The sequence below is a fragment of the Canis lupus genome, chromosome 28 (assembly GCF_003254725.2).
Source record: "Canis lupus dingo isolate Sandy chromosome 28, ASM325472v2, whole genome shotgun sequence".
NCBI lineage: Eukaryota > Metazoa > Chordata > Mammalia > Carnivora > Canidae > Canis > Canis lupus.
The window spans coordinates 18011446-18037515 of record NC_064270.1 but is presented as its reverse complement, the minus strand read 5'-3'; the positions used below and the strand labels follow the sequence as shown (position 1 = coordinate 18037515).

The following is a 26070-nucleotide window of genomic DNA, read 5'->3' as shown; positions in this document are numbered from 1 at the left end:
TCTTATACAAAAACATGTATCCAGTCATGTCTTAGTTTAGGGGAGAGCAAACTAAAAATAATGGGATTGGACAGAAAAGGATCTATTACTCAGAATGTCAAAGAGTGGGTTTGTGGGAAGTAAGAACAAGTCAGAATATATGGAGAGGGGGAGAAAGACTAGTATGAGAGTATCTCATGGCCAATTACTTACCTGGAAGAAGAGAAGTCAGTTTGAGGTATATACGAGACAAACTTTCCAGAACATAATGATCCAATTAGGAGAAGGAGAATCCATAACTATTGGATGATTTGCCTTATCAAGTTCAATAATTATATCTGAGAAACTTCCAAATCCTCAAGATTCTCTCCTGGTCATGTTCCTTTCACATTATGATTAGATGTAGATATGGCAGAGGTAACCATTTTTGAAGTAAGCCCTGAAAGATATTAATAAGATCTGCCAAAAAGGATTATTTATTGTTTTATCATTTACTCTTTAAGGAAGGAAAACTTCTATTTAAAATGAGTGGTCCATTAGATGAGCTCTGGATTTAAGTTACGCTGTGTTTAGAATCACCTGGACAGTGTAGGATGCCACTACTTTGAGATATAGACGAGGTACGTGATAGTTTAAGAGCAGATATGCCTTGAGGTAATGTGGGGAGAGAGCAAGATGAAGTCTGGCCTCACATAATTTTATTCCACTTCTCGGTACAGGGTAGCGATATAGAATGGGAAGGCTATACAAAGGAAGGGACATTTAATTGAACATGTACATGTTTGCCCTAGGCTGAATATGCTCCCCTCCCCCAAATATGTCCATGTCCTAAACCTCGGAACTGGCACATGTTGCATTATGGGGGAAAAACAAGGAATTTGCAGATGTGGATTGAGCTGAAGATTTTGAGATTTTGAGATGAGATTATCCTGGGTTATGCAGGTGAGTCCAGTGTAGAAGAGAAACATAGGCGAAGTCAGATTCAGAGAAAGAGATGTGCTGCAAGCAGAGAAAGAGTTTAAGGAGATGCCTTTTGAGATGAAGTAAGAACCCCAAGTCAAGGAATCCTTGTAGCTGGTTGCTAGATTCAGGAAAAGGCAAGGACATGGCTTCTCTTCTCAGATCCTCAGAAGGAACCAGTCCTGCAGACACCTTGACTTCAGTCCTGTGAAACAGATTTTGGTCTTCTGACCTCCAGAATAGTTAGGGCATAAATTGATGTTGTGCTTATTTATTTTTTAAAGATTTTATTTATTTTTTATTCATGAGAGACACAGAGAGAGAGGCAGAGACACAGGTGGAGGGAGAAGCAAGGCTCCCTACAGGGAGCCCCACGTGGGACTCGATCCGGAACCCTGGGATCAGGCCATGAGCCAAAGGCAGACGCTCAACCACTGAGCCACCCAGGTGTCCCTGATGTTGTATTTAACCCACTAGGTTTTGGTCATTTGTTACAGCAATACTAGGAAACTAATACAGTGTTCAAGGGGTTGCCTAGTCTTTACTCCTTACCAGCCCCTTTGCCTCTCTGGCCACCTTTTTAATCACCTCCTTAAATCAAACCCTTTTAAATCAGCAACTTCTGCTTCTGCTCACAACAATCTCCTTCCAGCCCACAACTTCCCTTTCCTAGACCCTTGCTACATGAAGCTGATCCTTGGATCAGCATCACTTGAGAACTTGTTAGAAAAACAAATTCCCTGGTCCTCATTAAATGTATTGGAAGTCTAAGTGCTTTTTATAACATGACAGGCTGTAGCCAGCCTTCTCCGTAGAGTGCCTGGTGTGGGAAAGACAGGCAGGCAGGACTCCATTTTTAGAGTAAGAAATATTCCACTCAGGATTGGTGGCATTACCAGCCTCCACCCTCACCTATCTCTTTCCCTTCACCATGGTTTTATTTTGTTTTATTTTTTTAATATTTTATTTATTTATTTATGAGACACAGAGAGAGAGAGAGGCAGAGGGAGAAGCAGGCTCTATGCAGGGAGCCCGACATGGGACTCGATCCAGAGACTCGATCCCGGGACTCCAGGATCACCCCCTGGGCGGAAGGCAGGTGCTAAACTGCTGAGCCACCCAGGGATCCCCTCACCGTGGTTTTATATGAAGGACTAGATTGTTTGCTGAGACATCATCACCCACCCTTGGACTCTCCTCCAGAAAGATCACACGTTTTCCTTTGGCAAATAATGTTAAAGATTTCTCTCCAAGGGCCCACTTTCTCTGTGCAGGAGCACACAAGTAGTGAAAGGAGGTAGTTGGGAGTGAGCTACCCAACTAGCTCAGCTGTTTTGGAAATAGTTCACAGGGCACCTGGGCGCTCAGTGGTTGAGAGTCTCCTTTGGCTCAGGTTGTGATCCAGGGGTCCTGGGATCTAGTCCTGCATTGGGTTCCCTGCAGGGAACATGCTTCTCCCTCTGCCTACATCTCTGCCTCCCTCTCTGTGTGTGTCTCTCATGCATAAATAGATAAAATCTTTAAAAAAGAAAGAAAAAGAAAGAAAGAAAGAAAGAAAGAAAGAAAGAAAGAAGAGAGAGAGAGAGAGAGAGAGAAAGAAAGAAAGAAAGAAAGAAAGAAAGAAAGAAAGAAAGAAAAGAAAGAAAGAAAGAAAGAAAGAAAGAAAGAAAGAAAGAAAGAAAGAAAGAAAGAAAGAAAGAAAGAAAGAAAGAAAGTTAGTTCACAGTTACTCTGAGCATGGCCCCAGGCCCTGCCTCCACATTTCACTCTCCCTGAGGGTTAATCTCATCTCATCAGGGCATCTCATCAGGTGACCTTGAGCTGTTCCTGCTTTATTTTACCTTTCAGGCTGACACCATTGGCTCTCTGTCTTCCAATATTTACTCAAAGTAATCTGCTGCTGGCTGCCTCTCTTGATTTGTGGCACTATTATAGGGTCATTATTTTTACATGTATCTTCTAACTTTAATATCTTCTCTTTTCACATGTAATAGTCATCACTAGACCTTCATCCCCATCCCCCAAACCCTATAAGAGAGGTAGCCCAGTATGCTTTCCTTTGGTGGTGAAACCTTTCTAGCTTCAGCTTTGTCCTGTTGAGGAACCCTAAATATAAATTCATGGTGTGGCCAGCTCTTACCCAAACTCCACGTCTATTCATCCAGTTTCTGTTCCACAGCCCTGCATGCATCCAGAGGGTCTTTCCTCATATCTCCCCTTCTTCCCATAACCTCCATTTCCTGACCACAAGGATGAGTGAGTAAGAAAGGATTATTAATAAATCTTGGAAATTATGTCATATCCTTCCCTCCCTCTTCTCTCTGAACTTTCAGTCACCAAAACAGTGTTTTTTCTCCTTCGCCATGTCTCCATTCCCATATTATTCCTAAGCTTTGACCACCAGTCCTTCTTGCCTGAAATACTATATGTGCACTTGACTGCTAAGACATCCTATCTCTAGCTCCCATGTTCTCTTCTCACGGTCAAGCTCTGATCTCACTTACATCTTTAAGTTTTCTCATCTCTTGCTGGCCTCAGGTGAATATACACTGCTTAGTCCACCATTCATTATCAAATCTCTACCTGGATGGTCTTAAATGTGGCCATTATATGCAGCACACTGGAATTTTTTAATTAAAATATATCATCGTTTCACTTTCATACCTGTGGTGTTCCCATCTGAGAATTTCTTATACATTCCTCCCCTGTTCCACCCGGAACAACCCACACTCTTCTTTCAAAGCCCCTAAAATATCTTATCTTTCATTTTATATTTTTTTAATCTTACCAGCTGGAAGCCATGTTTCCTTTCTTTTCATTTCCAGAGCTCTCTATACGTCTTGTTTAGTTCTGATTCTATTTTTCCTTGAATTATATGTATACATACCCTAGGGAATAAATTTCTTTAGGACAGGGACCATTCTTTCACACTTCAGTACATTGCACATTTATAAGAGTTCAATAAATTTAGACTGAATTAATTAGAATCGACAGTGCTTTTTAGGGTTCCTGAAAGTACAATTTAGAATAGTAGCTAGTATGTGCTTCCTTTTCACAGGTCATGAGCATATGGGAGTTAACACATTACTTAATACATTCAGCAACAAGAAAGTTATAATGACAAATTAAAAATACATTCCCAGAGTTAACATATGTACTGAAGGGAGTGAATTGTTATTCCAAAAGTGAGCTTGTGTCTTTTCCTCTGCAAATTGTCCACTGTACATATTCTAGATTATTTATCTTAGATCAGCATTTGAATTTATAAGTTGGAAGTTCTAGATGATCCAACATATCATCTAAGTCCCTGAAGGTACAAGTTATTAAAATACGGTTGATTTAAATTATTGTATTCTCAGTATAAGTGTCATTTATTTTAATATAAATAAAATAGATTTTCATCTTAATTCCTGGTGGATGCTTAAGGCTCAAATTTGAGGGTTTTCATTTAATCTCCCCAAAATTAGCCCCCAAATTTCATCACCATCAACAGCATATATACACTTTTCTAATAAGCAAGGGGCTGATTGTTTTATAGGCATTAGCTTATTTAGTTCTTAAAACAGTCCAACTTTATAGATAAGGAAACCAGGACTTCCAGAAGTTTGGGTATTACCCGAGATATCAGAGCTAATAAATTTTAAAGCCAGGATTCAAAGTGATGTTGTGGTTTGTTTTCTTTTTTTTTTTTTTTTTTTATCTGTTTGCAGAGCACATAATCTATAAAATTGGACTTAATTCACTAGAATTCCCTTCCTTCTTTGATGTCCCCTTATAATTTTAGAGACTTCTCAGGTAGTTGTAAGCCTACCACTGTCTAGGAAAATTTAAAAGCACTGTTAGAATTTCAGTTGATTGACCTGGAGAATCAATGAATCAAACAGACACACATCTCCATGTTCTATTTATGTGATATGGAAATATATCTGGATTCTCTTTCTCTCCTCTCATCATTAGAATAGTTTCAAATACCTAGTGAAAGGAACCATATATGGTGCAATTCTGTTAGATTTTTGCTTTTGCTTCTATTCTTCAAAAGGAGACCCAGGGGGCTCTTGAAATGTCTACACCTGCAGCTTGAAGAAAGCATCTCAGCCTGGATGAGTTCCTCTGAGAGATTATGCTCACCCATCTGTTTTCATAAAATTTTAACAGCAGACAGCAAATTCATATATTGTTTTAACTTAATTTTTATTCAATCTGTTGTCAGAAATCTGACTTCTACAATCTGGTGGCAGGTGCGTAGTAACAAACACACAATGTGGTCTCCCCATGCTTCCCCAAGGAACCGTTCATGAACACACTGACTCTACATGTGGCAGTAATTAGGACTCTTGCTCAATGCAGGCATTGATTCCTGGAGCTTCCCTTTTATTCTGCAAGAGCCCAGAGGTGAAATATTCCCTTCCTAAACACCACAGTTCTCATTACTCAACCCAGGCCAACAATCAGGGGTTTGGCCTCCCATTGGCTTCTAAAATCTAGAGCCCAGGAGGCTACGGCCTTATACCACCACTTCACTGCCCCCAGCCAACAACAAGAACAACATCTAGAGTTCTAGTCCTTGCAGTTAAAGCCCCTGTAGTGAACTCTTGAAATTGATAGTAACTATAGTAACTATTCCATTATCATTATAATTCATTTTAAGCAGGAGGTAGGGATGCCACTAGCTCACATATGAGACCAAGATTACCATAGAGGTAGAAGTTACATGATCCTAGTTGTAAAGGTTAGAGAAATAGTTTTCAATGCTGGGAAGTCTTTAAAAAAAAAAAAAAAAGTGCCCAGACTCAGACTCTACCAGTACCAATATTTCTAAATAACAGTGAATGGCAAAGAAACAGAGCAACCCATGGTTCTCCTGCTGTGGTTCTCAAACTTCACTGTGCCTCCAAATGACCAAATGGACATGAATTTCTGGGTCCAATCCCTAGAGTTTCTGATTCAGCAGGTCTGGAGTGGAACACAATAATTTTTCTGGACAAGCTCCCAGGTGGTACCCATACTCCTTGTCAAGGCCCACACTATTCTTGGGGTCCTCCAATTCAGTTGCACATTGGAATCCTCCAGGAAAACAATGAAAAGACATAGATCCCACCCCAGGGCAATTGAATCACAATGTCCATGGCTGGATTTAAAAATTTAGTGTCTTGAAGAGCTTCTTGGGTGACTCTAAAGTGAACCAAGGTTTGAGAACCACTACCATTGAATCATATAGCTCCCACTTACTGTTGGACCTATTCTCACCCTGTTCCTTCCATTTCCAAGGAACAGGGCAGGCCACTTTACTCAAGCTTGGATCTTACCAGGTCAGGCACCTGCTCTAATCAACTTTTCAACTTCTAGGCAAGAATTTTAGAGAAATATAGCACTGTACATGGTGTTTCACGCAATGGATAGTGTAAAAAGACATCAATCTCTCTTAGGAAGAGAAATATCTTCTCTATCTATCCCCATAGCACTATCTTCCTCTCCTCCAGCCGTTCCCTTGGAGATACTATGTCCTTTGGAGCTCAGTGATGGATCTGTCAGAGATCAGGCAAAGACTGAAGTCGCTGCTGTGTGACACACAGAGGAGTGCATTCACAGCCCTCCCAGCAGCAAAGGGCTTCAGCTAATTGCTCTATACTAAAGAGGTACCTCGAGTCAAAAATTCCACTGAATTAATTGGCAACTCCATTATTTCTGCTGAAAATAATGGCTTGTTGTGGTGCTGAGACTCAGCTGGAGAGAACATACCACAACAGAGTAATTAACTGTGTCCCAGCACTCACTGTTGTGCCTTCCCCTCTGTAGCTACGCAACGCTTCTTACCTGCCCACCTAGTGTGTCTGAAATAGAAGTAAGCAGCACTGGTGACATTGCTTGAGCAATGCTCCTTATATATTTTCAAATGAGATGAGAAATGGCTTGAGCTTGGGCATGTGGATGGTCAACCAAATAAGCAAAATAAATCATGTTGTCCAAAGGACTCAAGAGATTCCCCTGTTTTCTTCAAAAGCCTAAGAGCTAGAAATTAAAGATTAGAGGACTACAGAACTTCTGGGGAAAGTTGGTTTTGGAGACTTCCTCATTCTCTGGCTGATTATGAAGATCATTTAACTTAAACTACATATTCCCTGAGTTCATTTTGGGTATCCATGCAATTTAAATTTTTCTGACTCTGAATGTGTTAGCTTGACACAGTTCTCTTATTTACTTTGGAAAGGAATTGGAGAGGAGTGGAAATGAGATAAAACTCGTTAGAAGGGTTTTCTCTCTCTCTCTCTCTCTCTCTCTCTCTATTTTCTAGCCTATTTGTCTAAACCAGGGATTTCCAACCTCATAACTTTTGACACTTTGAACCATGTAATTCTTTATTTGGGGGGTTTGTCTTGTGCATTATAGGATGTTTAGCAACATTCTTGCTCTCTACCCACTAGATCCAGTAGCAGACAATACCTGCCCACTCCCACTCCTCTCACCATCCCCCACCAGTCTGACAGCCAAAAATGTCTCCAAGGTTGGAGGGAGGTGGGCAATGGGAAATTGTCACTGTTGTGAATCAATGATCTGAAACACCACCTATCCTTGACAAGTTTCTTGTGGGTTTGTAAGTGCTGGCACTCGTAAAGAGTTTTATACTTTAAATGTGCTCTTGTGTGCATTGGTCTAGTTAAGCCTTACAAAGTGATATTCAAGGTTGAGAAGAGAACAGATGATTCTGAAAATCATACCTCAGATTCATGACAGAGATGGGATAAGAACTTGAGTCTCTATATTTACAACTCCACACTCTGTTACTGCTATCATTATAAGTGGGGCACAAAACTAACCTGTGATGTCAAATTGACATTGAGGATTGTGACTCTTCAGACCCTCTAAGCTGCAATAACATTCTGTATGACACAACTGATCTCATTCCTATGGACTTTCATACTAACTAGAATCTGCAGTGGGTAGTCAATTTCTCTGGCCATGTTGCCCTTGTGGCCTGGCAAGTATTGGAAAGAAAAACATAAGCTGAAGGGAAGTGATGATACATTATCCAGTCTTTACTAGCAGGTCTGTGTCAAATTTAAGTGCTTTCTGAAGTTATTACTAGTATAGTCTCAAGAGTCAAAGCACATTCCCATACCCATGATCTCTGAACCTTAGTTTCCTCATCACATAGCTATTTTATTTTAAAGATTTATTTATTTATATCAGAGAAAGAGTACACCCATGTGCAAAAGTAGGGAGGTGGACAGATTTCTGCTGAGTGAGGATCCCAATGTGGGGCTTGATCTCAGGATCCTGATATCATGACCTGAGCTGAAACCAAGAGTCAGACACTTAACCCACTGTGCCACCCAGGAGCCCCTCAGATAGCTATTTTAAAGATTAAGTATGATTGAGACACTTATCCAAAAGCCCTGATTTCATCAGATTAGTTGTTCACTCTGGGCTTGTCAACAATCAACCCTAAGGCTATAAAAGTTAAGTGAGTTGCCTAAGGTCACAAAAGCAGTCAGGAAAGTTACTGACTTCCTACACAACCTACATAAAGCTCTAGTTCCTCTCTGCTCAGGCTTTTCCCATGCTATCATTTTAATGAACTAATATAGAACTTAAATCAGGTCTCCTCTTTCCTAGAGAAGACAGTACCAATGAATGGAATAAGCCCAGTTAAATGGGTTACTTATTGTATTCAATAAACTAGTATTGGGCGTCTTCATTGGGCAAGTCATTGTACAATGCTGCCTCTCTCTCGAGTTCTCTTTTATAAACTACTTCTAGATGATACCCAAAGTTTACAAAAGTATCTGGGGAGGCAGGGAGGAATCTGGTACATGTGTGCCCACGATGTGCATTTACATTCCTACATTTGAATTGTTATGCTATTACATGTGTAAGCTTTATTTTATTAACTGTCCAGACATATGCAGACACACACCCAACCACAGCTCTCATTTTTCTAATTTTCAAGTAGTCTGTTCAGTGCTTTAGTCAATTTACAGAGACTGATAACACCAAAAGAGTTGAACTTTCTTTTAACTTCAAAGATATAGCTTTTGGCTTCATTACTATGATTGGTTACTTCTCCAAGTGAAAGAAAGAGAGTAGCTGATTATGTTGATGAGTAGGAGTTTTTGGTTTTTGAAATAAAAATCTAGGATTTTATGTGAAAGGATTATTTATTCTCATTGGATGTGGCTTGCCTAGATCTAAAAAATGCACAATGCTTTCACTTTCCAGAGGCTATAAGGAGGCCTCCTTAAACTTGCCTTATATTGATTGGAAGAGACTTGAATAATGCCAGGATAGGTCATTAGAGAGGTGGCTTTAATTTATGAAGAGATAGCGATCAATGGGTCAACTGTCAGCCCCAAGTCTGATTTACATGTCCCAGCTATTTGGGACCATTATGTTGATCAAGCTGTACATTTAGACTTATGCAGATTTTTCTATCTTTTACTATCAGAGTTGTCTGTTACACTGTTTCATTTATTATTTGTCCTTCAAGCCTTCACCTAATCCCTCATCCCAAGTGGAAATATCAGTCAACAAGCCACTAAATATTACATCATCTTAAAAATTTTTTTCAAACTTCAAACACATCTGTTGAACCTGAATTTTAAAAGCCACAGTCCTCTGAAAAGAGTGTTGGTGTTGGCAGGAGTGAAATCTTTTCTTTTTGAAGAGGTATTTGTTTTGCTGTTGTTGTTTTTATAACCCAAATGAAAACATGGGCAACAGTCTCTGTGTTACTCAGCAAATAAAACTTTCATTCTTCAGCGTTAGCTACAAACTAGAAATGAAGAAAATTCGTATTTACCTTCTTCCTCTGGTTATTATAGACCAACAGGGTTTTCACTTTGAGAAATGTCAAACTGTTCTAATCCCTCATTGCATATTTTAATTTACAAATCTTTTATTTATTTGCATGTTTTTCTTACCTTTCTTTAGACTACTAGACTACTGTAAGCTTTGAGGTTTGTATTTACCTACTTAGCCCCAAATCTTTTTCTGTCTTTCTTTTTTTTCTTTAAGAACTTCACTGGTGCTTTTTACCATTTTTAGTTGGGAAAACAAACAAAGCCTTTGTAGATTGTGTCAGCCCCATGTTAAGCTTTAATTTATAGAGTGACTTTGAGATTTGAAACAAGGTAATTGGCAGAGTACTGAACACTGTGGGAAATGTTTTACATGAATAAAAAGAAGGGAAAGTTAGTTAACAAATATTTGTTTAACAACTGCTGTGTTCAGAACCTTGTGTTCAGCAGCTCAGAGGTGGTGCAAAGAAAACAGAAGTGCTGAGAGGCCTACTGCATAAGTGGGAGCCTGAGGACTGAAAAGACATGGGGAAATGATTTACAAAGACACATAGCAGAAGTCCTGAGTTATTTAAAACAAGCAGAACAAAAGAAACAAAATATAATGGTAGGATGAGTATCAGATTTATGCCCCTACACCTGTGCTCAGAACATGGCTTCATCATCTAATAGCCACATGAACTTGGGAAATACACTTAGACTCAAAAAATATCACTTTCTCATAAGTAATATGGGCTTCATATTCTTTATGTAACAGGGTCAGAGGTAATATCTGTAATGTATTGTGCATAGTGTGCTGGCACACAGGCAAAGAGAGCATGGTACCTGGTAGTGGCCATGGTGGGTATAATCTCTGTCACTGTTGTTGGCGCTGCTATTACCAGTGCCATCACTGCTTTCATTACTACAATTGTGATTTTAACTGCTTTATCCTTCCAATCATTGCCCATTCATGCAGAAGGAACTAGAATACTTCACTTCTGGCTAAGGGATATGCAACCACACATGTGGGTTTTTAAAATTAATTAATTAACTAATTAATTAATTTTTAAAGATAGCAGACTTTTAAAAAAGATTTTATTTATTTATTCATTAGAGACACACAGAGAGAAAGGCAGAGGGAGAAGCAAGCTCCATGCAGGGAGCCGGATGTGGGACTCAATCCCAGGTCTCCAGGATCAAGCCCTGAGCCAAAGGCAGGTGCTTAACCACTAAGCCACCCAGGCATTCTGCACATGTGGGTTTTAAACTCCACCTAAGAACCAATCTGAAGATTTAAATTTACAGTGTTCCATTCTGTAATTCTAGAAGTCCTACGTAGAAAAGTGGTCTGGCTTTCTAAGTAAAGGAGGAAAAAAGAAAGCCAACACACAAAAATTCAAACTAAGCTTGTTGCAGGTACAATGCCAAGGGTGTCAGTAGTAGTGTCTCCTATGGAGCATCAGGATAGTCACCATTATTGAAACCTTTGAATGTGACATGCTCTCTGTTAAGCAATTTACAGAAACCATCTCAGGTATCTCAGAGCAATCTTCTTCTTTCTTCTTCTTCTTCTTCTTCTTCTTCTTCTTCTTCTTCTTCTTCTTCTTCTTCTTCCTCTTTTTAAGATTTTATTTATTTATTTATTTATTTATTTATTTATTTATTTATTCATGAGAGACACAGAGAGGGAGAATGGCAGAGACACAAGCAGAAGGAGAAGCAGGCTCCTTGCAAGGAGCCTAATTTGGAACTCCATCCCAGGACCCTGAGAACATGTCCTGAGCCGAAGGCAGATGCTCAACCACTTGAGCCACACAGACATCCCATCAGAACAATCTTCTAAGGCAGAAATTATAGTTTTGCCCATTTACTAATAAGAAACTACGACTGGGAAAGCCTACTCTACTGAGGTCATTATACTGACCCACAGAGCCAGAATTTTAAAATCAGTATCCATCCACAAAATATTTAAATGCTACTCTAGCACCCCCATGACTAATCTCCAATCTCTCTTAAATAAATAATAAATATAGTGTTATGTGAATTACTTCTGAAGAAAGCCAGTTTCATTCTTCTCTATTGATTTGTCTTGTTTTACATTCATGATATGGCTTTCTCTGGACTTTATCCTCAAATCCCTGAAGTTTTTGTCATCTCACAAGAATCAAAGGGATCTAAAGCAGGGTCCTAGACCACTGCTTCTTTATTATTCTGAAGAACCTAGTCATTGGATTGCTCCCTAGCAAAGAGAGTTACACAAACAGCATCTAGGATGTTTTCGATGGCCCTTCCTTAATGGCTGAATGCTTGATTTTGCACTAACAGCAACTACCATCAAATCACCCAAGTGGTATTATATCCCCAAGCTATGGTAGAAAGGGAGATTTCACTGGGCTTTTTACATCATGGAGAATTGTATGGTTTGTCTTCACAAGAAGAGATATATTTTTTAAATTGGTTATTCCTTTCCTGCCTGCCATGCTTCTGTCGACATTATTTTCCATGAGATTTCAGGATACTTCACTCACCGTGACAGTATCCAACACTACACAGGTTCTGACCAAGAAAACTACAAACAGTGAAAGATGCAAGACATTGGGTACAGTCTCTCATGAACAGAATACAAGTGTAGAAGAGAGAGTGCAGTTCTTACTATTTTAGATGAAGATGTGCTTACAATGTATATTTTTAAGTTATTCCTGTTCTTTAATTGGACTCTGTTGGCTTAAAAATATCCATAGTCAAGAAAGAACACTTCCACCATGAGAAAGAAGGAACAAAACAAAACAATATCCCATTGAAATGAAGCTGAGACTGCCCCAGTCCAGGTACTCTCAACCAAGGGAAACAGAAGTAGCGGAGGGGTTGCAGTATTGCCTAGAATGGTTGACTCTCACTATCAAGGGAGATAGATACATAGTGGAAACAAGAAAGAGTATGGCAAATCTTAGAGGATCCCCTTACACATTAGAACTGTTTTTTTCAAGGATAAATATTAAGGGAAGACTGCAGGAATCCCATATAAACACCACCATCACAAGCTCACATCCCTCAGGAAAACTTCCAGTTGCTGTACTTGCTGAGGGCAAGTTGAATGTGGACTCAGGAGTGGAGAAAGTTATCATAAATACCAATTATGCCCTCGGTGCCAATGACAGAAACAAAAATTATAGCACTGACCTATTTATTTTGTTTTGGTGTTTGCCATGTATATACGTACCTATATATCCATCAATTTTTGTAGTCATCTTATAAACGAATTTTCCTCTTCATTCTTCCTTGGCCCCATTATTTGACATGTGATGGTATACTGATGGTTGACTATACAATATAGCCCACAGGTTACAGAACATTAAGACAGGATCATTATAATGGCCGTGAGAACACTCCCCACAGATCCCTAACCACGAGGTGTGTAATTGACCAAGGTCCTCAGCTACTGTGCTCTAAAATCCAAAGCTGCATTAGTGCTGAGGCCATGCCTTGCATGAAGTGTTCCAATCCAATGACTGAACATGACAGCAGTGCTAAAATAGGTTCTTTCCTAGGCGACATGCAGAATTTTGGCTCAGGACTCGTCATAGGCCTCCTGAACTTTCCTTGGACAGCACAGCAGCTCAGGGTGCTCCCACTCAACTTCCCTTCCCCCTGTCCTTCACTGAGGTGTGGGACAGGATTCATACCTCCATCATATCCTGACACCACTCCCAAGTTCTCCTAGCTCCTTCATATTGTTTTACAGGGGTTCCTGGGAAATCTCTTGAAAATATAATCTATAAATGGTTTAATATGCATAGAATTATTGCATATTTAATCCCATCTTGTTTTCTGCTTTCTAGACTAACACAATCATCATAAAATAAGAATAAACATCATGTAGCAAGTCTGGGTTTAGAATAGGATAAAATAGCCATGTATTTCTGGGCTAAACTTTTTTGATAAGGAAGTAAAAGAGGCATATGAGGAATGGGATATTAAGTTAGGAAAGAACTTCCGTTCCTTACATTTCTTTTAAGAACTAGAAGTTAGAAAGAAAGCAGTTGTGGGTAGTCAAAGTGGTAGATTTTACAGATGACTGTGAACATCTTTCACCTATTTTCCCTCGGTCTTGTCCATGGTCAGTGGTACAGAGGGTCTGACGTTGGTGGTGTCATCAGTACAAACTGTGTGTATGTGCTTAGCAATAGCAGCTTGAGAGTTTTCAGCGACCATTTGTCAGCAGCAGAGTTGGTATCATTCGTGCTGCCTAGCCAGTATCCCTGGCCTTCCAGCATTCTCAGATTGTGTGAGCTTTCATAATTCCTGCTTTGCTTCCGACTTCTATCATTACTTCTTCCTATTCACAAGTAAGACCATATCAGTCTAGGTTTTTATAGGAAACAGATGATGGGATCAGTAGGATGGATAATCAAGGGTAGTTTAGAGAAACACTGTTGACAAAGTGTGGGCAGCATTAAGAAAAAAACTGCAAAGAACAGAGGAGTGCTCTGCAGCGAGCAACAGCAGAGTCAGCATCTCTACTCTTCTGAGGAAGCAAGGGTAGGAAAGATCACCAGGAGTCAGAAAGAAGGCTTTAACTACTGGAGACAGCTCCAGCAAGAAGCATCAACACGCGTGGAGGAATATAGCCAGTGCAACTCACAGCTTATCTGGGAAGGAGCAGGGGCTTTAAACAGTGATATTTTCTTCTCAACTTTCTACCCTCCTTCTAGTACTGTCCATTGACTGAACTCAGCTGGAAATCGAAAAGCAAGTGAGTCTGTTGATGTATCCCACAGCAAAAAGGATGAAAAATGGTAGACAACAGGTCTGAAGAAAGAGACCAAATTCACCCAGTACACTGACTGAGGAGGGCAAATGTTACTGCTTTTGGTTGAGCTTCATTTAAAACGTGAACATATTTTCCTTGACACATCTACAAGCAGAACCCTCTGGCAGCTTTGACCTGATTCATTGATTATGAAATGGGCTTTTTAAAATGTTTAATAATGTATAGTTTATACCATAGTATTCAGAAAGATGAGTGAGGCTATTACTTTTACCATTACTTTGAAAAATATATTCACCAGACAGAGAATTCTGTATTGACTGTTTTTCTAGCACGTTAAAGATGTCATTCTTGGGTCTTTGGTCTGCAGAGTTTCTGAGGACAAGTCAGCTATTTTTCATATCATCATTCTTCTGTATGTAATATATTTTTTCCTGTTTGCTTTTAATATATTCTATTTATCTTTGGTATATGTAGAAATATATATAATTAAATATATATAAAATAAATGTATTGAAATATATAATTAAATATATATTGAAATATATTTATTGTAATATGTGTGTATACATATATTATATATAATTTCAATTTTAAAGCTGTGTTTTAAAGTTCAATTTTAAAGTCGTTTTTGGAAGAAACACATATCCAGAGCAAGTTACTTCTTTATGCAGAAAGTGGAATATCCATTTGTAATTTATTTTGTAAGAATACAAATTCTTGCCAAGTGTTTTAGGAATTGTTCCAACATTGCTTTTGAATAAACCATTCTTCTAAATCTAGAAGTTCATTTTATCATATAAACAAAAAAATTTATTTGAATCTCTTTCTTATATCTAAACTTTGCCATTGGTATAATATACGTGACTACATTCTTTTAGTTACTACCTGTAACTACCTGTGCTACCTGTGTTTTTAATATCTGGTACTAGGTATCATTACTGTACTTTTACTAATTAATGCATGTATATATAACATATTTCTTCACAAATTTACTTCTAGATAGTATATTTTGTTCTTATACATTACATATTCTGTTACATTATATAACAAGGTGTTCATTGTAGTCAGAAAGCTACGGAATATTTACATTAAGTGTGGGTGATATGAAATTATCATTTCATTTTTAATATCTTTAGTTGTATCATCCGGTTTTCCATGTATATTATCATATCATCTGCAGGAAATGATGGTTCTTAATTCCTGTTTTCCAATTTTAACACCTCTTATTTCTTTATAAAAATGTAATCTACAGGGCAGCCCTGGTGGCTCAGCGGTTTAGCGCCACCTTCAGCCCAGGGCCTGATCCTGGAGACCTGGGATTGAGTCCCATGTTGGGCTCCCTGCATGAAGCCCGCTTCTCCCTCTGCCTGTGTCTCTGCCTCTCTCTCTCTCTCTCTCTCTCTCTCTCTCATGAATAAATAAATAAAATCTAAAAATATGTAATCTACAGAATGGGAAGAAATATTTGTAAATTATATATCTGATAATTCATATCCAAAATGTATAAGGAATTCCTACAACTCAGTAAAAAGAAACTGATTAAAAAAAAACTGATTAAAAAATGAGTAAAACAAGTAAACAGATATTTCTCTAAAGACATATAGATAGCCAACAGATAAATGAAAAGGTGCTCAACATCACTAATCATGAGGGAAATGGTAATCCAAAACACAGTGAGTGACCATTCCACCTGTCAGGATGGCTATTTTCAAAATAACAAAAAATAACATGTTGGTGTAGATGTGCAAAAAAGGAAACCCTTATGCATTACTAGTAGGAAGGTATATTAGAGCAGGCACTATGGAAAATAATATGAAGTTTCCTCAAAAAATTAAAAATGCAACTACCATATGATCCAGCAATTTCACTTCTCAGTATATATCCAAAAGAATTGAAATCAGGATCCTGAAGAGATCATCTGCACATCCATGTTCATTTGTGAAGAAATATGTTATTTACAATAGCAGAGACATGGAAACAACCTAAATGTCTGCGAACAGATTAATAGATACAGAAAATGTGGTATATGCATACAATGGAATATTTCTGTCTTTTTTTTTTTAATTTCTCAGTCTTAAAAGAAAGAGATGCCACTGTTTGCAACAACATGGATAAAGCTGGAAAACATTATGCTAAATTAATAAGCCAGGCACTGAAGTACAAATACTGCATGATACCATTACACGAGGAATCCAAAATAGTCAAACTCCTAGAAGTAGAGACAGAATGGCAGTTGCACACACCTCATGTGGAGGGGAAACAGGCAGGTATAAAGTTCTGGTTACACAAAACGAATTAAGTCTTAGACATCTACCATATTGCCTATAGTTAACAATAGTGTATTGTGTAGCTTAAAATTTGCTAAGAAGGTAGATATTATGTTAAGTGTCTAAGGTATAGACTGTAGAGATGATTTCATGGGTGTACCCTTATCTCCAGGTTCATCAAGTTGTATACATTAACTATAGATAGCTTTTTGCATGTCAAAAAATTTTAATTAAAAAACTACACTGGTTATTTAAATATTTTCTGATAGTATGCTTTAAATTATTTTGATAACTTGGTATTCATTAATTCTCCTCTTCTATTCATATGAAAAACTGCCCTTTGTTTTCATGTTTTGTGTGATATCTTTGTGGGGTTTTAGTATCTATATTATACTAGGCTTCAGCAAAAGATTAGGAAACTCTTCTTTTTCTGTGCTCTGAAACAGGGAATCAGGGAAGCACAGTTAAAAAATACTGCAAAACATTTCACACATATCAGATAGGAACAGTAATTAAAATGTTAACAGTAATTAAAAATATCAATTCTGTACTTGGAGAAAGATGTGGAACCTTGTTCTCTGCTAGTAGGAATATAAATTTATAGCACCAATTTGGAGAAGTTAGTCAATCCTAGTAAATATTAAGATGCACATGCACTCCAAGCAATCAATTACACTCTCAGGAATACAACAGAGGACTTTTTACATTTGCTTGTAAAAAAGACTTTATAAAGGCATGTTTTTAGCACTATTGTCATAAAAGAAGTTCCTGAAACAAATGTCTATCAATAAGGGAGTGGATAAATCAATGGTACCATAGTTATAGTTGAAATAATTAAGGTAAAGCTCTGAGTAGCAACATAGTTAAATATCATAATGTGGAAAATTTTTAAAATGTTACAAAAAGATATGCACAGTTTAATTTTATTTACATAAATTATTTAAAATATGCAAAAATCATATATTTTTGGAATAAAAATGTAGTTAATCTATAAAGACATGCACTGAATTAGGAATAGATGTTGGGATTTAATGCCTTGTTGAATTTTTAATGCCTTTCAAACATTTATGGAAATAGCTTTCTTCTTTTTTGGACTACAATTGTGAAATATACCATTTGATCTGATTTTGAAAGATCATTACATTCTTGTTCTGAAACACATTTTAATTGCAAGTGTTATTTTAACACGTTTCTATATTTTACTTATTTGGAATTTTTGCACTGACATTCATAAGAACAAATAGACTATATTGTTGCTTTTTTTAACATTTGTTTTAGCAATAAATATTATACCAACTTTATTTTATTTTATACCAACTTTATTTTAAAGAGTATTGAAATACTCCTTCTCATCTATGTTTCAGTGAGTTTAAATAATATTTCTCTATCTCTTCCTAATGTTTCGGTAGTATATACCTAAAAAGCCATTGACTCTGGTACTCTTTTAAGGATAGCATTTGAATAATTGTCCACTATTTCTCTCTTTAGCTATTTTGTCATTCTCTTCTGCAGGTAGATTTACTAATTTATATTTGCTAAGAACAGCACTTCTTCTACGTGGATTTTGAATCTATTTGCACAGTCTTGTGCTAAGACATTTCAGTTTAGTAACATTGTTTGTCTCAATATTAATTTCCCTATGCCCATTTCTTATTTTATATGTGTGCTTTTTCCCTACTTTATTTTTAATTCAATGTATAATTTATTTTATTTTCTTTGGGTTTTTCAAGTGACAAGTGAATAGATTTATTATTTTCACTACTTTCTCTTTTCTAATTCATTTTTGTTACACCCTTATTATAGTTCTTCAACTTTTTATAGGTCTTTATTATTGGTCATTTTCTAACTTATTGATATGGGTTAAACTTAATTTGGGTTAAACTTAATTTGGGTTAAAACTTCATTTGTTTTTACTTTTGTTTGAATAAATATATTTTTGCATTTGCTTTAGCTATATCTCATAGATTAGAATATAAGCATTTTAAAATTTTGCTTTCTATAAATTCTGTGATTTCAGTTTTTTTCTCTGTTGTTTTGTAGTTTTATTAATTTATTAATAGTTGATTAATTAATTTTGACTAAAGATGGTCAGTCTTCTGTGCCATCTCCACTTTTTTGGAAAGCATTGAGATATTCTTTATTACTCATTATAAGATCAATTTTACTAGTACTCCAGGGCACTTGGAATGTGGTATATTTTCTTTTTCCATAAAATATATCAGATGAAAGTAGCTAGATTCTTTAAGACCATACTAATCTTTTCCCCTTTTTTAACTACAATCTCTAGTGGATATAGATGTGATTTGACCTTATGTTGGCTATGCCCTCTAAATAGTGTTTATTGATAAAAGAGTTTTAAAGAATTATATAATAAATATTATGGTAAGAGGAAATAATGTGTTCTTCTTTTTAGAGCATCTGAGATCAGTCAATAGATTTACTCCTTGTTTGTCACCTGTGGAGAGTTGTGTTTAGAGAAAATCTGGGAGACCGGCATATTCAGTAATTCCTAGTACTTACTCCAATGAGAATGAGCAGACTTGTTAAAAATAATAAACAGCACACAATTATACCCATATGCATACAATTATCCTATTCCCTGGATCCGTTCCCATTTGTATAAAGCAGTCTGTAAAGGGTAGTAAATGCCATCATTATTTATAAGACTAGCTTATATGCTGTTTTAAGTCAGAATAAGCAAGCTTTAAAAAATTCCTTTCTATTTTGGTATTGTGTATATAAAATGAAATGAAATGTACATTTTTAGACTCACAATACATTTCTTTTTCAAGATGTGCTCATTTGATCTGGAAAGGGCTCAAATGTGATTGCATATTTCAAATATTCCTGGAGCACCAACACATATTTAACTACCATTTGGAGAGTGTAAGTGTGGAAAATAAGACATTTGGTGTTTAAAGAGGAAAACCCTTGAACTCAGAGTCTGCAGAGCAGGGCTGTATCTCATCACTATAACTATCTGAGTGACATTGCAAAAATGAGACACTGTCTTAGTTTTGCCATCTGTATAACAGGAGTGATTGCCATTTCCCTATATACCTTAATGAACTAGTTCACAAACAGAATGAGATTAATTTTGACAACTCTGAAGCCAAAAAAAACTTCTAAATTCAAAATGGTGGTATTGATGTTTTCCCAAACCCCTTTCCTCAGAAGAGATGAATTTGTCTTCTGCTCTGCTTCCAAATTCTTTATGAATGAGAATTTCTAGTGAAATAAATGTGTATTTATCTTTTATACATATTTAGAGGCTTTTCCTTAACATTTTGGTTACCCACTCAAAATCAGAAAGTTTACATTCCAAGTTTATCTTCATGGAACTACAAATGCATCCTGTGATAGCTAAAGTCAGGTTGTCTGTACATGTATTTCCATTCATTTCAGCAGGAATGCACTCCTCACATGTTATTTTAAAAAATATAACTTGTGTTATGTCCCAGGGGTATTCAAAGTTAAACTGTGTCCTCCAAGAGCTTCCAGTCTAATGTAGCTAATCTTGATATTTTTCTCTTCACAGAAATACCCTATAATAAGCACAGGCATGCAGGGTCCCCATATGAGAGCCAAGAAGAAAATGGAGTCTTCTAGGGTAACATTCATGGTATATTAGCCTTAAGTTAAAATAATTTTAAAAACTACTGAGACATGATGAGCCCATATGATGGGAGAAGCCTCAATTCTCAGAATTAACTGCCTTAAAGAAATGGAAAGGCAGTTTCTGTCAAGCCTTCTCCAAGGTAGTGACTGGGATATAGGAAACGTGCAGGCAAATAAAACCAACATTAGGCATGAAGGAACGATCTGCCGAGGACACACTAACACGTATTAATCTTTCTGAGTGATTAGCTTACAAATACAGGGTGAGAAAAGCATTTTATTTCCTTTCCTATGTTTAAGTTTATTTGCTTTGTAAAATGCAACACAACCATATCCAAGAGCTGAGGTTCTGCTTTAAAGCAATCTCCTGTATATCGTATTATTGTAACGTGTTTATTTTAATATAAAAGTTTCCTGCTGAGTGTGTGTGGCTAGGGCTGTGTTTATCCAGGATTTACATTAAACCTTCATGTCATAAACAAAACACAAAGCAGATTGCTATATGCTAACAGCACAGACATCACTCTTTTAATGTTTTTTTTTTTTTTTTTTTTTTTTAATCTCTCACAGCCAAGTTACAAATGGTAGAGTTTTAATTCCCCTTCCTTGGTTGGGATCACCATCAAGCTATAGGACCCTCCTGAGTGCACCCTCGTGGTGTTCATCAGCAGGAGAGCTTATAAATATCAATGCATTTTCAGCTACTGTGTCTGAGCAAAAAGGATCTGGAAATATTTAGGTGTCCAAATGCACAGTACAATAGCATTCTCCATCTCTGTCAATTATGATTTGGGAAAATAAATCCCTTCTAATTCTGAGCAGCTTCAGAAAAGCTATTTATTGTTAACAATTATTCTGGGGCTCCAGAATATCTAGGCAGCTGCACTGTCCTCATATGCCTCTCCCATGTGCCAGTATCTGTGACGTGGGTGCTACAATTGGGTTCTTAATACCAAGTCTCATTAGATCCACTTTTTGTTTGGGGAGTTATTGTATTCATAAGACTATTTTCTTTAACATGCATTCACTCATACCCAAACCTGAGTGTTTAATGGAACACAGGTGACTCTGTTAACTATCATACTCATTAAATGGAATAATCCATAAATAAATAACATGAAAACAAGTCATTTTTACACTCAGATGCTTTTTTCCCCTAACCTCTTTCTCCCATTTCTGTTCATAGTTGCTGTTGAACATTACCCTGTCAACTCTTCAAGTATTTGACTACAAAATATGCTTGGTAAATAATGTAGGGAGATTAACTAAATGGTACATAATTACCACAAATTTAGAGTCCTGTAAAAGAATATATTTTATCCATGATTAGAAGGCTTACAGACTTTCCAAATCCATTTTAATATATTTGACAGTAAGCCATGGGAAATTTTAAACAGCAGACAACGCTTATTCAGAATTCATAATAACTCAGCCTTAAATTATTGTATTATTAAAGACCGCAGCACATGAAGCTACTAATTTGTTTCCTTTTCCTGAACACACATTCTTCCTCCTAGCACATTGTCACCAACCCCCACCACCACCAACTATAAACTTTCCTATGCCGAAAGCTGCATGAAATTGGAATTTAAGTTGATTTTCAAACTTTGCCACTCTAACAAGATATATCCAGTTCTGGCACACAAACAGGTCAATTAAGTAAAGCAATGAAGCAGTACAGGAAACTCTAAATTTTTTTTTTTTCGTCTTTACTTAATTGGTACCAAGGAAGGCTGGGTACACTATCTCTAGTGGGGAAAAATGTCCATGCAAGTAATTGTCTGAACAGCTTTGAAATGTCACTAGGAAAAAATAGAAAACAAAAAACAACTTGATCTTCTCATAACAGGGCCAAGACCCACAAAACTGATAAGGAAACTGGGGAAATTTGAACTATTCTTTTAAAAACTGATCATCAAAAGGATCAGAATTGATGAATATATTGTATCTCTAACCACTCTTTTTGTCCAAAAATGTATGTTCATTTTGGAGCAGCAGATACCATCCCTACCCCACTCATGACTCCTTCTTGATGCAGATGCTTCCACTAATAATTTGTGGCAGTGATCCCCTGGGACTCTCTGCTGAGCACTTCCTCTGGCCATGGGGTTGTGCTCAGTCTCCACGCAGGGAAAACTAGGCCTGCTGCAGAGTTGACATCCCAGGAGCTGCGCTCAACAAGTGAATCAGCCTCCTTGCTAATTGAGTGATACAGCTCTGACCGTGTCCAATATCATCTCCCAAAGAGCCCCAGCAGTGTGCTACTCATTCATGTATCCTATCTTTGGCTTCCTCCCCTTTCCTGCCTCATTCTCCACTTCTCCTACCAGTACTTCCTGGATCATTCCTCGAATAAACTATTATTTGCAATCAAACAGATCTCAGTATTAGGGAATCTTCTTCGGGAATCCCCTATACATGAGAAGAACAAGAGTATGGATTCTGGAGTCAAAATATCTGGGTTCAAATCTTTGTTTCCATCAGAATAGTTGTGCGATTTGGAGAAATATATCTATCCTTGCTATGTTTTACATCAGTTTGTTCATTGTTGTGGTTATCACATGGAATGATGCACGTAAAGCACATCTAGAAAAGGACCTGGCACATAGCAAATATCAAACAAGTTTTTAATATTAACTACTTTTATTACTATTACGTTATAGCCAAGCATTGGGCTAAATGCTAAAAATAAAACACACAAACAATGATAAATAAGATAGGTATTCTGACTTCCATTCTTATGTTGCTCACAATCTAAAGGAAAGGCAGAAAAAAAAAATTAAAAAAAAAAAAGGAAAGGTAGACACACAAGAGACTAAAATCAGTTAGACCTTTTTAATAGTTGTTTATAAAATATCATTTCCTTTTATCTTCTGTGAATATTTAGATGAATTTCTATTTGACATGCACATATGCTAATCTCAAGGGATGGCTGAGTATAAATATAATTTTTGTTATTCAAGTAATATACTCTACAACCTTTACAAAACTAACACTTAAAGAATCTCTACTTTAAATTAAATTTAGGAAATGTAGATGCCCTGATTAGGTGATTTACATATTTTATGTGTCAGATTTCCTTAAAATAGAGCTAGCCCAGATTGAAACAAGTTTTCTAAGCACCCGTTGTAGCCTCTATTCATGTCGTGGTCTTCCATTCATCTAGTAAGTAAAGATGCTCTAAGGGGAAAATGACAAGGATGCTATCTATTAGATTAATTGCTAAGCTAATTCTATCATTCTATTCTATCAGAACATTTTCCTCATTTATTCCTGGAAATACTGAAAGACAATTCTCAAAGGAACCCTTCATATCCCCACGGACAGCACTGTTACAGGATGACAAGGAAGAGATGGACAGAGGAGCAGGACTGCTGACATCAACGCAGATAAAGCAGTGCACCGGCTACGCCTCCGCATGTGCCCCATTTTCTCTTTTCTTATTTAGAGAGAAACACACCTAGTGCAAAAATCTTAATGAGGAGACTTTGTTATCCATTGGGCCAGGACCCAATCGGCTTCATGCTGAACCTATGCTCGTTTCTGGGATGGAGTCCAGCGTCAGATGCCATGTCAGTATTTTAGGAGAAAAGTATAACTGGTCCCTGGCCCAGATCCAGAAATGAGTCAATGACAATAAGAGCACCAGCTCTAATTAGAAGGGAAAGCTGTTTGTTCCCCCTCTGTGCTGTCTCCTTCACTTCCTCCAGTCCCCTTAAATAACGATAACATTAATAATAAATTTTAAAAGAAAAACAAAGGTTTTATGACCCTGGTTCTCACCAACATCTTGGAGCTGAGTGCTCCAGATCAGACACCAAAAAAGGACAGGGTGCTTGCCCCTTATGAGGTGCCTTTCTTTTCTAAAGCATGTTTATAGACCGACTAAAGCTAGTGTGAACTCACAGGTGTGACTGGCTCTATAGATGATCAGTCCCTTTAGTCCCTTTGAAAAACATATGCATTTGAAGCTTTTCTTCCCTTTGAACATGGAACGCTGATAAAAGAAATTTTGTTGTTGGTAACACGGAGACCTGCCGTTCTAGAACTTGAAAGCCCACCTGCACTTTAAAGTTGAAACCTCAGCCTAGCCCCTGGGGGGAAAAATAATAAATTAAAAAGAGCAGTTCTGTTCTGCTTTGAGAAAAATCTCAAGTTTCAAGAGTGAATAATTAGAGAAAATCACAGTTTTGCCTTGCTGCTTTTTCCATTTCTGTGTTCTCCTTGCAAGACCTTGACATTATTGGAAACCATGGTCTATTCTTTCCTTCTAAGATTATGCAATTCAGCTTGTGGACACTCCCTCACGGCTGTGGCTCAAAAACCTCTGAGCATGGCATCTGTGCCACATGGCTCTAGAAACTCATGGTTAGACCATTCATTCTCAATTTATGTTACCTCCCACGTGCATCCTAAGGTGACTTTGTCAGGACTTAAGGCGACTCACAAAATCGTTTTTCCTTCAAATTATGACAGTATTTATTTCTCAAACTTCTCATTTTGAAAAATAATTAACTCATCTTGGATCCAACCCAGACAGAACAGTTCAGCATTCACTGACCATGTGCCCTGGGCCCTTCTCTCTTTGATTCTACTCTTTTTTTTTTTAATTTTTATTTATTTATGATAGTCACAGAGAGAGAGAGAGGCAGAGACACAGGCAGAGGGAGAAGCAGGCTCCATGCACCGGGAGCCCGACGTGGGATTCGATCCCAGGTCTCCAGGATCGTGCCCTGGGCCAAAGGCAGGCGCCAAACCACTGTGCCACCCAGGGATCCCTCTACTCTTCTTTCCACTTAGAGTACTTGACCCAAATATCCATTCTTTTGTTTCAGTAATGTTATAGTTTTGTCCTTCAAAATCCAAATCATCTGATTCTTTTTTTTAAATATTTTATTTATTTGAGAGAGGGAGAGAGAGCACCAACAGGAGTGGGAGCAGGGCTGGGGGCAGGGCAATGGGAGAAGTAGACTCCCCACTGAGCAGGGAGCCCTTCTTGGGTCTCAATCCCAAGACCTGAGATCATGAACTGAGCCAAAGGCAGGTGCTTAAGTGACTAAGTCCCCTAGGCATCCCCAAATCATCTGATTCTTATTCCAGGAAGCCTTCCTGATTTTCCCACCTAGTGGGATCTTTGCCTCCTCACTGAACTCTAGCACACTCTCTTTTCTTTCTTTTACACTGAACCCCATTCCCTTTCCTATTTGTAGAAGCCTCCCTGTTGAGGATCTCTCAGGGACAGACTGTCCTGAAATACTTCTATTGTGATCTGAAAACCAATCATTATTGTTGCACTCGCTTATTAGAATATTTATGTATGAGGAAGCTGTTTACCTATGGTCATATTTCCCAAGGTTAAGAGATATGCAAAACCTCAGTGAAGAGCAGCTTGGTATCTCTATGATTTATGGGATATTCATGATTTATCTTTTTTGTTTGTTTATTGGTTGTTTTGTTGTTTGTGTGTTTCTTTTCCTTTTGGAGGACTGAAAACATTGTAATGTGCGTGTGGTGTCCAGTATCACACCCACCCAGCCCATATCTGGTTTGTGTCCTGGGGTTGTGAACTATTCTGTGCAGGGTGATAATGCTATCCTTCAAGGCCCCACTGTGGATCTCTCTCTCTCTGCCACATAGTCTCTAGCATCTAGCTCAACCCAAGTGAAGGCAGAACCTGCAACTGTAGGCCTACTAAAAC

General features: G+C 37.6%; 1 long non-coding RNA gene across 9 annotated transcripts in view; it reads right to left on the bottom strand.

Annotated features, from left to right (window-relative positions):
- Positions 1-26070, bottom strand: part of LOC112672304 (uncharacterized) — a 65616-nt gene that overhangs the window by 18204 nt on the left and 21342 nt on the right. For 2 of the 9 annotated variants that reach the window (XR_007406819.1, XR_007406822.1), the window contains 2 exons: positions 3080-3179; positions 193-438 (listed from right to left, as the gene is read on the bottom strand). This is a non-coding gene — a long non-coding RNA (uncharacterized LOC112672304). Of the gene's footprint in view, positions 1-192; positions 439-3079; positions 3180-3727; positions 3828-26070 lie in introns of all 9 variants that reach the window. The other 7 variants (XR_007406820.1, XR_007406821.1, XR_007406823.1 and 4 more) reach the window with 5 other exon arrangements.